Genomic DNA, 11,160 nt, shown 5'->3' on the forward strand with positions numbered 1-11,160 from the left:
TTCCAATGGAAGATCCTCATCAGTTCTTAGCTGAATTCTTGCAAATCTGTGACACAGTCAAGACTAATGGGGTTAACCCTGAGGTCTATAGACTGATGCTATTCCCTTTTGCTGTAAGAGACAGAGCTAGAATATGGTTGGACTCTCAACCTAAAGAAAGCCTGGACTCTTGGGAAAAGCTAGTCAATGCCTTCTTGGCAAAGTTCTTTCCACCACAAAGATGGAGTAAGCTTAGAGTGGAAGTCCAAACCTTCAGACAGAAGGATGGAGAATCCCTCTATGAAGCTTGGGAAAGATACAAACAATTAATCAGAAGATGTCCCTCAGACATGCTTTCTGAATGGAGCATCATAGGTATTTTCTATGATGGTCTCTCTGAACTATCCAAGATGTCTTTGTATAGCTCTGCTGGAGGATCTCTTCATCTGAAGAAGACGCCTGCAGAAGCTCAAGAATTGATTGAAATGGTTGCAAATAACCAGTTCATGTACACTTCTGAAAGAAATCCTGTGAACAATGGGACTAGTCAGAAGAAAGGAGTTCTTGAGATTGACACTCTGAATGCCATATTGGCTCAGAACAAGATATTGACTCAACAAGTCAATTTGATTTCTCAAAGTCTGTCTGGAATGCAAAATGCACCAAGCAGTACTAAGGAAGCTTCATCTGAGGAAGAAGCCTATGATCCTGAGAACCCTTCAATGGAAGAGGTGAATTACCTAGGAGAACCCTATGGAAACACCTACAATTCTTCATGGAGAATTCACCCCAATTTCTCATGGAAGAATCAAGAGAGACCTCAACAAGGTTTCAATAACAATAATGGTGGAAGAAACAGGTTTAGCAATGGCAAGCCTTTTCCATCATCTTCTCAGCAACAGACAGAGAGTTCTAAGCAGAATACTTCTGACTTAGCAACAATGGTCTCTGATCTAATAAAGACCACTCAAAGTTTCATGAATGAAACAAGGTCCTCCATCAGAAATTTGGAAGGACAAGTGGGTCAGCTGAGCAAGAAAGTTACTGAACTCCCTCCTAGCACTCTCCCAAGTAATACAGAAGAAAATCCAAAAGGAGAGTGCAAAACCATAGACATGGCCGAATATGGAGAGGAAATAGAGGAGGAAGACGCCACTGAGGAAGACCTCAGTGGGCGTGCACCAATCTCCTCTGAGTTCCTCAATGAGGAACAATGGGAATCTGAGGCTCAAAATGAGACCATAGAGATTCCATTGGACTTACTACTGCCATTCATGAGCTCTGATGAGTATTCTTCCTCTGAAGAGGATGAGTATGTCACTGAAGAGCAAGTTGCTAAATACCTTGGAGCAATAATGAAACTGAATGACAAGTTATTTGGAAATGAGACTTGGGAGGAAGAACCACCTTTGCTCACCAAAGAACTGGATGACTTGTCTAGGCAGAAACTGCCTCAAAAGAGGCAGGATCCTGGGAAGTTTTCTATACCTTGTACCATAGGCACCATGACCTTCAAGAAGGCCTTGTGTGACTTAGGGTCAAGTGTAAACCTCATGCCCCTCTCTGTAATGGAGAAATTAGGGATCCTTGAGGTGCAAGCTGCAAGAATCTCATTAGAGATGGCAGACAATTCAAGAAAACAAGCTCATGGACTTGTAGAGAATGTTTTGGTGAAGATTGAGAACCATTACATCCCTACTGACTTCATAGTCCTAGAGACTGGGAAGTGCATGGATGAATCCATCATCCTTGGCAGACCCTTCCTAGCCACAGCAAAGGCTGTGATTGATGTTGATAGAGGAGAGTTGATCATTCAAGTGAATGAAGAATCCTTGGTGTTTAAGGCCCAAGGACATCCCTCTATCATCATGGAGAGGAAGCATGAAGAGCTTCTCTCAAAACAAGCCAAGCAGAGCCCCCACAGTCAAACTCTAAGTTTGGTGTTGGGAGGCCACAACCAAACTCTAAGTTTGGTGTTGAACCCCCACATTCAACTCTAAGTTTGGTGTTGGGAGGTTCCAACACGTTCTGAGCATTTCTGAGGCTCCATGAGAGTCCTCTGTCAAGCTAATGACATTAAAGAAGCGCTTGTTGGGAGGCAACCCAATGTTTTATGGTTAACTCTTTTCTTTTGTTATTTTATCTTTTTTGTAGGTTGATGATCATAAGAAGTCACAAAAACAATGAAAAAAGCAAAAAACAGAATGAAAAACAGGAAGAAAAACAGCACACCCTGGAGGAGAAGAAGCTGGCGTTCAAACGCCAGTAATACTAGCTGTTGGGCGTTTAACGCCCAGTCTGGCACCATTCTGGGCGTTTAACGCCAGAAAGGGGCACCAGACTGGCGTTAAACGCCAGTAAAGGGCAACAACCTGGCGTTAAACGCCAGGAATGGGCACCAGCCCGGCGTTTAACGCCAGAAATAGCTCAAAACGTGATTTTGAGCAACATTTGGTGCAGGGATGACTTTTCCTTGACACCACAGGATCTGTGGACCCCACAGGACCCCACCATCACTCTCTCTCTTCTTCCCCCATTCACCAATCACCTCAATACCTCTTCCCCAAAAACCCTTCACCTATCAAATCCCATCTTTCTCTTCACCACTCACATCCATCCTTCATAAATCCCCACCAACCTCACCCTTCAAATTCAAACCACTTTCCCTCCCAACCCACCCTCCTTGGCCGAACCATTACCCCCCCTCTCTCCTATAAATACCCTTCTTCAACCCTTCATTTTCACACAACCTAAACACCCTTTCTTACCCTTCTTGGCCGAACACACCACCTTCCCCCTCTTCCTCATTTCTTCTTCTTCTACTCTCTTCTTTCTTCTTTTGCTCGAGGACGAGCAAACAATTTAAGTTTAGTGTGGTAAAAGCGTTGCTTTTTCATAACCATTTATGGCATCCAAGGCCGGAGAAACCTCTAAAAAGAGGAAAGGGAAGGCAAAAGCTTCCACCTCCGAGTCATGGGAGATGGATAGATTCCTCTCAAGGGTGCATCAAGTCCACTTCTATGAAGTTGTGGCCTTGAAGAAGGTGATCCCCGAGGTCCCCTTTTCACTCAAAAAGGGTGAATATCCGGAGATCCGCCATGAGATCCGAAGAAGAGGTTGGGAAGTACTTACCAACCCCATTCAACAAGTCGGAATCTTGATGGTTCAAGAGTTCTATGCCAATGCATGGATCACCAAGAACCATGACCAAAGTGTGAACCCGAATCCAAAGAATTATCTCACTATGGTTCGGGGAAATACTTGGATTTTAGTCCGGAGAGTGTGAGGGTGGCGTTCAACTTGCCTATGATGCAAGGAGATGAGCATCCTTACACTAGAAGGGTCAACTTTGATCAAAGGTTGGACCAAGTCCTCACAACCATATGTGAAGAGGGCGCACAATGGAAGCAAGATTCAAGAGGCAAGTCGGTTCAATTAAGAAGGCATGACCTCAAACCCGTGGCTAGAGGATGGTTAGAGTTCATACAACGCTCAATCATCCCCACTAGCAACCGGTCCGAAGTTACCATAGACCGGGCCATCATGATCCATAGCATCATGATTGGAGAAGAAATAGAAGTTCATGAGGTTATAGCCCAAGAACTCTACAAGGTGGCGGACAAGACCTCCACTTTGGCAAGGTTAGCCTTTCCTCACCTCATTTGTCACCTCTGTTATTCAGTTGGAGTTGACATAGAGGGAGACATCACCATTGATGAGGATAAGCCCATTATCAAGAAAAGGATGGAGCACACAAGAGACCCCTCTCATCATGAGATCCCTGAGATGCCTCAAGGGATGCACTTTCCTCCACAAAACTATTGGGAGTAAGTAAACACCTCCCTAGGAGAATTGAGTTCCAACATGGGACAACTAAGGGTGGAGCATCAAGAACACTCCATTCTCCTCCATGAAATTAGAGAAGACCAAAGAATCATGAAGGAGGAGCAACAAAGACAAGGAAGAGACATTGAGGAGCTCAAGCACTCCATAGGATCTTCAAGAGCAAGAAAAAGCCGCCATCACTAAGGTGGACCCGTTCCTTGATTTCCTTGTTCTCTATTCTTCTGTTTTTCGATTTTTTATGCTTTATGTTATCCATGTTTGTGTCTTGTGATCATTAGTGTCTTAGTGTCTATGCCTTAAAGTTATGAATGTCCTATGAATCCATCACCTTTCTTGAATAAAAACGTGCTTAATTGAAAAGGAAAGAATTGCATGAATTCTGAATTTTATAATAGTTTAATTATTTTGATGTGGTGGCAACACTTTTGTTCTCTGAATGTATGCTTGAACAGTGCATATGTCTTTTGAATTTGTGGTTCATGAATATTGGCTCTTGAAAGAATGATGAAAAAGGAGACATGTTACTGAGGATCTGAAAAATCATTAAAAATGATTCTTGAAGCAAAAAAAAAAAAAAAATTTCGAAAAAAAGAGAGAAAAAGAAAAAAAAAAGAGAAAAAAAAGAAAGAAATAAAGTTGTGATCCAAGGCAAATAAGAGTGTGCTTAAGAACCCTGGACACCTCTAATTGGGGACTTTAGCAAAGCTGAGTCACAATCTGAAAAGGTTCACCCAATTATGTGTCTGTGGCATGTATGTATCCGGTGGTAATACTGGAAGACAGAGTGCTTTGGGCCACAGCCAAGACTCAATAAATAGCTATGTTCAAGAATCATCATACTTTACTAGGAGAATCATTAACACTATCTGGATTCTAAGTTCCTAAGGAAGCCAATCATTCTGAATTACAAGGGATAGAATGAGATGCCAAAACTATTCAGAGACAAAAAGTTAAAAGCCCCGCTCATCTAATTAATACTGATCTTCATAGATGTTTTTGGAGTTCATTGCATATTCTCTTCTTTTTATCCTATTTGATTTTCAGTTGCTTGGGGACAAGCAACAATTTAAGTTTGGTGTTGTGATGAGCGGATAATTTGTATGCTTTTTGGCATTGTTTTTAATATGTTTTTAGTAGTTTTAGTTGAGTTCTTAGTATATTTTTATTAGTTTTTAGTTAAAATTCACTTTTCTGGACTTTACTATGAGTTTGTGTGTTTTTCTGTGATTTCAGGTATTTTCTGGCTGAAATTGAGGGACCTGAGCAAAAATCTGATCCAGAGACTCAAAAGGACTGCAGATGCTGTTGGATTCTGACCTCCCTGCACTCGAAGTGGATTTTCTGGAGCTACAGAAGCCCAATTGGCGCGCTCTCAACGGCATTGGAAAGTAGACATCCTGGGCTTTCCAGCAATATATAATAGTCCATACTTTGCCCAAGATTTGATGGCCCAAACCGGCGTTCAAAGTCACCTCAAGAAATTCCAACGTTAAACGCCGGAACTGGCACCTAATTGGGAGTTAAACGCCCAAACTGGCACTAAAGCTGGCGTTTAACTCCAAGGAGAGTCTCTACACGAAATTTCTTCATTGCTCAGCCCAAACACACACCAAGTGGGCCCGGAAGTGGATTTTTATGTCATTTACTCATCTATGTACTAGTTTTCTATAAGTAGGACCTTTTACTATTGTATTTTCATCTTTGGATTATTTTTAGATCCTTTGATCATCTTTGGACATCTAGTTCTTAGATCATTTGGGGGCTGGCCTCACGGCCATGCCTAGACCTTGTTCTTATGTATTTTCAACGGTGGAGTTTCTACACACCATAGATTAAGGTGTGGAGCTCTGCTGTACCTCGAGTATTAATGCAATTACTATTTGTTCTTCCATTCAATTCCGCTTGTTCTTTATCCAAGATATCACTTGTTCTTCAACTTGATGAAGGTGATGATTGACACTCATCATCATTCTCACCTATGAACAAGGTGACTGACAACCATTCTTGTTCTACAAGCATTCGAGGCTTGGTGAATATCTCTTGGATTTCTGATTGCATGATGCATGGTTGATCGCCTGACAACCGAGTGCTCGCCTGACAAACGAGCCAGCCATTCCGTGAGATCAGAGTCTTCGTGGTATAGGAAAGAACTGATGGCGGCATTCAAGAGAATCCGGAAGGTCTAACCTTGTCTGTGGTATTCTGAGTAGGATTCAATGATTGAATGACTGTGACGTGCTTCAAACCTGTAACCTACTGGGCGTTAGTGACAGACGCAAAAGAGTGATTCTATTCCGGTAGGGGAGGGAACCAAACCGGTGATTGGCAGCACTGTGACAGAGTGCGTGCATTAGCTTTCACTGCGCGGATGGGAGGTAGCTGCTGACAACAGTGAAACCCTACACGAGCTTGCCATGGAAAGGAGTAAGAAAGGATTGGATGAAGGCAGTAGGAAAGCAGAGAGACGGAAGGGAAGGCATCTTCATACGCTTGTCTGAAGCTCTTACACCAATGATATACATAAGTATCACTATCTTTATCTTCTATGTTATTTTCGTTCATCATCATATACATTTGAGTCTGCCTGACTAAGATTTACAAGATGACCATAGCTTGCTTCAATGCTAACAATCTCCGTGGGATCGACCCTTACTCACGTAAGGTATTACTTGGACGACCCAGTGCACTTGCTGGTTAGTTGTGCGAAGTTGTGTAATGCCATGGAATTGAACCACCAAGTTTTTGGAGTTCATGACCAGGGATTATGAGAGTTGTGAAAAGTATTGTTCACAATTTCGCGCACCAAGGACGAGCAAACCTTTTAAGTTTGGTGTGGTAAAAGCATTGCTTTTTGTTTTTCCATAACCATTTATGGCATCCAAGGCCAGAGAAACCTCTAGAAAGAGGAAAGGGAAGGCAAAAGCTTCCACCTCCGAGTCATGGGAGATGGAGAGATTCATCTCAAGGGTGCATCAAGACCACTTCTATGAAGTTGTGGCCTTGAAGAAGATGATCTCCGAGGTCCCTTTCAAACTCAAAAAGAGTGAATATCCGGAGATCCGACATGAGATTCGAAGAAGAGGTTGGGAAGTTCTTACCAACCCCATTCAACAAGTCGGAATCTTAATGGTTCAAGAGTTCTATGCCAATGCATGGATCACCAAGAGCCATGATCAAAGTGTGAACCCGAACCCAAAGAATTGGCTTACAATGGTTCAGGGGAAATACTTAGATTTTAGTCCGGAAAATGTGAGGTTGGCATTCAACTTGCCCATAATGCAAGGAGATGAACATCCTTACACAAGAAGGGTCAACTTTGATCAAAGGTTGGACCAAGTCCTCACTGACATTTGTGAAGAGGGTGCCCATTGGAAGAGAGATTCAAGAGGGAAGCCGGTTCAATTAAGAAGGCATGACCTCAAGCCCGTGGCTAGAGGATGGTTGGAGTTTATCCAACTCTCAATCATTCCCACTAGCAACCGGTCTGAAGTTACTCTAGACCGGGCCATCATGATCCATAGCATCATGATTGGAGAAGAAGTAGAAGTTCATGAGGTTATAGCCCAAGAACTCTATAAGGTGGCGGACAAGTCCTCTACCTTAGCAAGGTTAGCCTTTCCCCATCTCATTTGTCACCTCTGTTATTCAGTAGGAGTTGACATAGAAGGAGACATCCTCATTGATGAGGACAAGCCCATCACTAAGAAAAGGATGGAGCAAACAAGAGATCCCACTCATCATGAAATCCCTGAGATGCCTCAAGGGATGCACTTTCCTCCACAAGACTACTGGGAGCAAATTAACACCTCCCTAGGAGAATTGAGTTCCAACATGGACAACTAAGGGTGGAGCACCAAGAACATTCCATCCTCCTCCATGAAATTAGAGAAGATCAAAGAATCATGAGAGAGGAGCAACAAAGACAAGGAAGAGACATTGAGGAGCTCAAGCACTCCATAAGAACTTCAAGAGGAAGAACAAGCCGCCATCACTAAGGTGGACCCGTTCTTTAATCTCCTTGTTCTTTATTTTCTTGTTTTTCGAGTTTTCATGCTTATGTTTATCCATGTTTGTATCTTATGATTATTAGTGTCTTAGTGTCTATGCCTTAAAGTTATGAATGTCCTATGAATCCATCACCTTTCTTAAATAAACAATGTTCTTAATTGAAAAAGAGAAGAATTGCATGAATTTTGAATTTTATAACAGATTAATTATTTTGATGTGGTGGCAACACTTTTGTTTTCTGAATGTATGCTTAAACAGTTCATATGTCTTTTGAATTTGTGGTTCATGAATGTTGGCTCTTGAAAGAATGATGAAAAAGGAGACATGTTACTGAGGATCTGAAAAATCATAAAAATGATTCTTGAAGCAAGAAAAAGCAGTGAATACCAAAAAAAAAAAGAGAAGGAGAAAAACGAAAAAAAAAGAAAAAGAAAGAAAGAAAAAAAGAAAAAGAAAGAAAAAAAGAAAAAGAAAGAAATAAAGTTGTGATCCAAGGCAAAAAGAGTGTGCTTAAGAACCCTGGACACCTCTAATTGGGGACTCTAGCAAAGCTAAGTCACAATCTGAAAAGGTTCACCCAATTATGTGTCTGTGGCATGTATGTATCCGGTGGTAATACTGGAAGACAGAGTGCTTTGGGCCACGGCCAAGACTCATAAAGTAGCTGTGTTCAAGAATCATCATACTTAACTAGGAAAATCAATAACACTATCCGGATTCTGAGTTCCTAAATAAGCCAATCATTCTGAATTTCAAAGGATAGAGTGAGATGCCAAAACTGTTCAGAGGCAAAAAGCTAAAAGCCCCGCTCATCTAATTAATACTGATCTTCATAGATGTTTTTGGAATTCATTGCACATTCTCTTCTTTTTATCTTATTTGATTTTCAGTTGCTTGAGGACAAGCAACAATTTATGTTTGGTGTTGTGATGAGCGGATAATTTGTACGCTTTTTGGCATTGTTTTTAGTATGTTTTTAGTATGATCTAGTTAGTTTTTAGTATATTTTTATTAGTTTTTAGTTAAAATTCACTTTTCTGGACTTTACTATGAGTTTGTGTGTTTTTCTGTGATTTCAGGTATTTTCTGGCTGAAATTGAGGGACCTGAGCAAAAATCTGATTCAGAGACTAAAAAGGACTGCAGATGCTGTTGGATTCTGACCTCCCTGCACTCGAAGTGGATTTTCTGGAGCTACAGAAGCCCAATTGGCGCTCTCTCAACGGCGTTGGAAAGTAGACATCCCGGGCTTTCCAGCAATATATGATAGTCCATACTTTGCCCAAGATTTGATGGCCCAAACCGGCGTTCAAAGTCACCTTCAGAATTCCCAGCGTTAAACGCCGGAACTGGCACCAAAGTGGGAGTTAAACGCCCAAACTGGCACAAAAGCTGGCGTTTAACTCCAAGAAGAGTCTCTACACGAAAATGCTTCAATACTCAGCCCAAGCACACACCAAGTGGGCCCGGAAGTGGATTTTTATGTCATTTACTCATCTCTGTACACCCTAGGCTACTAGTTCTCTATATATAGGACCTTTTACTATTGTATTTTCATCTTCTGATCTTTGGAATCTTTTGATCTTTAGATCTTTTGATCACTTTGGGAGGCTGGCCATTCGGCCATGCCTAGACCTTGTTCTTATGTATTTTCAACGGTGGAGTTTCTACACACCATATATTAAGGTGTGGAGCTCTGCTGTACCTCGAGTATTAATGCAATTACTATTGTTCTTCTATTCAATCCCGCTTGTTCTTGTTCCAAGATATCACTTGTTCTTCAACTTGATGAATGTGATGATCCGTGACACTCATCATCATTCTCACATATGAACGTGTGCCTGACAACCACCTCCGTTCTACCTTAGATTGGGTGGATATCTCTTGGATTCTTTAACCGGAATCTTCGTGGTATAAGCTAGAACTGATGGCGGCATTCAAGAGAATCCGGAAGGTCTAAACCTTGTCTATGGTATTCTGAGTAGGATTCAATGATTGAATGACTGTGACGAGCTTCAAACTCCTGAGGGCGGGGCGTTAGTGACAGACGCAAAAGAATCACTGGATTCTATTCCGGCCTGATTGAGAACCGACAGATGGATAGCCGTGCCGTGACAGGGTGCGTTGAACATTTCCACTGAGAGGATGGGAGGTAGCCACTGACAACGGTGAAACCCTTGCATACAGCTTGCCATGGAAAGGAGTAAGAAGGATTGGATGAAGATAGCAGGAAAGCAGAGAGACGGAAGGGACAAAGCATCTCCATTCGCTTATCTGAAATTCTCACCAATGGAATACATAAGTATCTCTATCTTTATCTTTATGTTTTATTCATATATCATCCATAACCATTTGAGTCTTCCTGACTGAGATTTACAAGGTGACCATAGCTTGCTTCATACCAACAATCTCCGTGGGATCGACCCTTACTCGCGTAAGGTTTATTACTTGGACGACCCAGTGCACTTGCTGGTTAGTTGTGCAGAGTTGTGATAAAGAGTTGAGATTGCAATGAGCGTACCATGTTGATGGCGCCATTGATGATCACAATTTCGTGCACCACGCCCACAGTGGGAGCCAAATGTGCTTGTGTGGTAAACCTTGATGATGATGCATAGCTCTTTCTATCCAGATGTAAGCTCACCTTTGCCTGGGGGTGAGGTATACATTGACTCCAAGAGAAAAGAGAACGGTGGGTACCTGCAAAGGTACTCTGATGCTCAAGTAAGAAAGAGTGTGAGATGAATAGTGAGTATTTAAAGTGAATAGTATACCTTTTTTCCTGCTACGATTTTTTATTTTATAGAGTATTTGGTGAGTGAACGTGCTTTGAGAAGTTACTCTTGCTGACCTAATCTTTTGGTAATTGATCATAACATTATCCTCTCTCTTTGAGATGAGTATCATCATACCCTTAAAAGAATTTCCTTCTTATCTAAGCTAACATAAAATTAAATACGTTAAAGGAATAGTCAAATAGTTTTAATTTTATTAAGTGTTTATAGAGTTTCATAGTTGAGCTATAACTAACGGATCAGTATCTAAGAAGGCAACGAGTTGTAGAGAACAATAGTACATCCATCAACTTTGGATTCATTTTGAAGGCCGAATTTGTCAAGAACTATGAACTTGTTCATATTTGAATACAGGCAGCATTGGCTTATAACATTGATACTTGTCTTGGCTATTATATTAAGTCTGTATACCCTTTGTGTTTTCCCTCCATTATGCATATAAAAAATTGGAGGTTATTGTTTGAGATTTTTTTCTATACTTTCTTGAGATTTGATTCCAAAAAAAGGACATTGTTGAGAACTTGGCTCGATTT

General features: G+C 41.4%; 1 non-coding gene across 1 annotated transcript; it reads right to left on the reverse strand.

Annotated features, from left to right (window-relative positions):
* Positions 1–227: 227 nt before the first annotated feature.
* Positions 228–335, reverse strand: LOC130972012 (small nucleolar RNA R71). The gene has a single exon (XR_009083216.1). It is a non-coding gene; the product is annotated as a small nucleolar RNA R71 (small nucleolar RNA).
* Between the last annotated feature and the right edge of the window lie 10,825 nt (positions 336–11,160).

The sequence above is a fragment of the Arachis stenosperma genome, chromosome 3, assembly GCF_014773155.1.
Source record: "Arachis stenosperma cultivar V10309 chromosome 3, arast.V10309.gnm1.PFL2, whole genome shotgun sequence".
Classification (NCBI taxonomy): Eukaryota; Viridiplantae; Streptophyta; class Magnoliopsida; order Fabales; family Fabaceae; genus Arachis; species Arachis stenosperma.